The following is a 3773-nucleotide window of genomic DNA, read 5'->3' on the forward strand; positions in this document are numbered from 1 at the left end:
AACTGTGGTATGCGCGTCCCCCCAGAGCACGTCTGAAAGGGTGCCGCATTAAATTTACGCACTGTCACGAAGGATACTAAGAATTTGTCTTGTATCCAGTTTTATTATTGTTTTGTTTAGCTGTCTAACGTTTGCATGTCTGCCGATGAGCAAGGACTGTGTCGATTTTTGAAAGTTTTATTTTCCTCCTCATCTTAACTGCAGACATTGAGATATTTCCTAAACTGCTTGTTTGCTTACATTTTGCAAAAGCTAGCACCCGAGTAGAGGGTTTTACGCTAATTTTAACGGAGAAGTAGGCTGAAGGTAAAAGCCTCTGTTTAAACCTTCTGTTCTTGCAGTGAAGTGTAGGTTTTGTTTCTCTCTTTGTTTTATGTTTTACGCGCAAGTTTATCTTAACAGAGAAGTAGGCTGAAGGTAAAAAGCTTCTGTTTAAACCTTATGTTTTTGCAGTGTAGTGTAAGTTTTTGCTTTTGTTGATTTTATTTTATCCGCATAATGTTCGGACAGTGTAAGGCTACCAAGAATTTCTCTTGTATCCAGTTTTGAATTGTTTTGCTTTTAATGTTCGCGTGTCTGCAGATGAGCAAGGAATATGTCGATTTTTGTAACTTTTATTTTCTTCCTCATGATAACTGCAGACATTAAGATACTTGTTGAACTGAGTGTTTGCTTACATTTAGCGAAACCTAACACCCGAGTAGAGGTTTTGCGCAAGTTGATTTTTAACAGAGAGGTAGGTTGAGGGTAAAAGCCTCTGTATAAACCTTGTGTAAATTGCAGCACACTTGTTAGTATGCGCATCAGTGTAGTGTAGGTTTTTTGTTTCTCTGTTTGTTTTATTTTCATACGCGCAAGTTTGATTTTGAGTTTTACTTATACTGTGAGAGGCGTAATTCATTAACTACCTCCTTTCGTTTTGTTTCGCCCGTAGCACCTGCGTGCCTTGAACGCTGTGAATCTCTGGGAAATGATACAAAACGTTAGGCTGTTGATTTGCTTCGCACGTAGTAGGTCTGAGTTTGTTATGGCTTCGTTATCTGATTCTTGATTTTCACGAGTGAGCGCACCAATTGTAAATTTCTAGGGAGTTTTACCAAAACTGTAACCTGGCATTTCTCGAGGTCAGTTGAGTGCCCTATGTTTGTTGTGCCTCGGGTCTTGCGTGGTTCGTTTCTGGCGTTTGCTGGCCATGGCTCAGGTCCAGAGATTGGTGCAGCCTGCGTCAACGTCTACAAGGGAGCAGATCTACGGTCTCTGCGGAGTGCTTTGGTGCTGCAACCCCTTCGAGACCTCCTGTGACGGTGGACGGGCTGTTATGATCGGCCTGCCTGGCTTGGCGCCGCTTTGACGCATGAGACGTTGCGGCTAAGACTACCCTGATTTCTTCCGGGTCAGCGGTTCCAGAGATGCCCCAAGAGCGGCGACAGCACGAGGGTCGTTCGTCTAATTGTCTCAGGTAGTCTGCGCCCCTCGTAGAACCCTTTGGGCACGCCTGACCGACTGACAGATTAGGAAGAGTTGTTGGCCGTCGAGGCGGCTTGCTTTGTCGTCAAGGTGCCCTGGACAAAGGGCCCAGCGTCTGGGAACCGTCTGCGGATGCATTTCCCACGTTCCCCGTGGCGCCTTGTTGCCGCTGTTTCCACAATTCGTGATTTGCCTGGCGCCGCATACCCATCATTGCAACAGACTACGAAATTGACTTCCACGTAAGACTCAACGTCTTCGTGCTGTGCCGTGTAGTGCGTGGTGGGCAGTGTTTTTCCCTCGCCATGGGACGAACTGCACGTGCCTCTTTCTCCTTTCGTAGGTTGGGAAAGAGGCGGAGTTTCACCTTCCCCTTTTGGGGGCGGAGGTGAAGATGGAAATTTTCATTGGACTGTCCTGGCCTCCATTGTTTTTTCCTACAGGGAACCCTGGGAAGACCAGGACATAAAATGCGAGCGCCGATGCGCTCCCGACGAGCTCTCACAAGTTCTCTCAAGCTCTCACGAGCTCCGAGAGCTTCCATGATGCTAACCCCATCATGTAGCAACACGCTACCTGTAAATAAACGTTACTGTTAACAGCTCCGGGCTCCTCTCCTCGACATCTCCCCGGGACTCTGGCTGGCTCCGGTCATCTGGGCAGACCCCCGATTACATCAGTGTTTCAAACCATACCAAACGTGGTTTACCGAAGAAATAAAAACGTGAGAGACTTGCTGGTCTGGGCGAAAACACACAAATCCGCCCACCATCAGGGCTGTAGACCATGCGGGAAACCTCGCTGCAGGGTGTGCAAACACATGGTGACCACGAATACGGCCGAAGCCTCCTATTCGGACTTTGAGTATAACATTAAAGACGACCTCAATTGCGACCGACTCGTGCAATGTGGTATACAAAATTCGCTGTGAAGTGTGCAAGCAGGAATATGTTGGACAGACAGAAACCGCGTTCCGTTTACGTTTTAACAACCACAGGGCACACGTGAAAGGCCTCCCTAATTTGCCGTTCTCCGAACACATTATTCTGCCTTGTCACTCTTTCGAACACATAAGTGTTACACTTCTACAATCCGGCTTCCAGAACACACGGGAGCGCGAACAGCGGGAGTAATATTTCATAAACAAATTAAAATCACTCTCCCACGGAATCAACGAGAGCCCTGGGCGATTGACGTGCCTCCGTGACCAATCGTAGCGCCCAGAAAAGGAATAAGTCAATTAATGTATTTCTTTATACACACGTTAGTCCAGAGGCACGGGACGCTAAGGAAACGATCGAGCGCGTGAAAACAGACCCAGTCGTTACCACATGCATCAGCCGGCTCCACTCTTTTTTTTTACAGCGAAAGCTGTTATGAGATCATTTCACCGGCCGTTTTTGGCGCCGTAGTTGGCCGCCACCGCCGCCGCCGCCGCCGCCGCCGGTGTCCGTAACCAGTATCGCTCGAAATAAGAAAAAAAAACGAAATAGGAAAAAAATTCCAGGATGGAACGAGGTTCGAACCAGGCCCCCTGCGTGGGAGCCCAGTATTGAACCTCTGAGCCATGCCGGTGCTTAAAACTGCTTTGCAAAAAGGTCCTATACAGGCTTCATGTCGGGAAGGAACCACATTAGCATATGCAATATAGGGTGGTAGAAGAGTAAAATAAGCACCAAGCGTCGCACAACGCGAATTCTGTAACCAGGCGTCACACAATGCGAATTGTGCAACGTGTAGGTTGTTGAATGCTTCCAACCCATTACAAAGGGTTTTGCCATAATTCTTCGTCATCAGGCACGGCATCAACAAAGTGCGCATAATGCCTTACATGCGTTTAGCAGGTACCAACGCTCTCCGTAGAATGACGAAAAATGGCACAGTGCCTGCTGCCCTACTTCTCAAAAATTACGATTTATAGCGCAATGGGTTCCTCGCAAGTGCACTTGTATTGGTTGCCAAGGAAGCCGATAAGCGCATGATCCACTTCCTCGGGGTCTCAGTAAAATTACAATGATTTATAGCATAGTGGGTTCCTCGCAAGTGCACTTGCATTGGTTGCCAAGGAAGCCCATAAGCACATGATCCATTTCCTCGGGGTCTCGGTAAGGTTCTTCGCCCCTCCCCCCGTCTCTCTCCCACGTCAACGTATGTTATACAGCATGACGGGAGAGGGAAATAGCGACCGGGCGTCACCCAATGCAAATTACATAACTGGTGGGCCGTTAAAGATTGCAACCCATTACAAAGGGCTGAGCCATAATTCTTCATCGTCGTCAGTCGTCGCGTCAACAAAGTGCACATAA

The sequence above is a fragment of the Rhipicephalus sanguineus genome, chromosome 8, assembly GCF_013339695.2.
Source record: "Rhipicephalus sanguineus isolate Rsan-2018 chromosome 8, BIME_Rsan_1.4, whole genome shotgun sequence".
Classification (NCBI taxonomy): domain Eukaryota; kingdom Metazoa; phylum Arthropoda; class Arachnida; order Ixodida; family Ixodidae; genus Rhipicephalus; species Rhipicephalus sanguineus.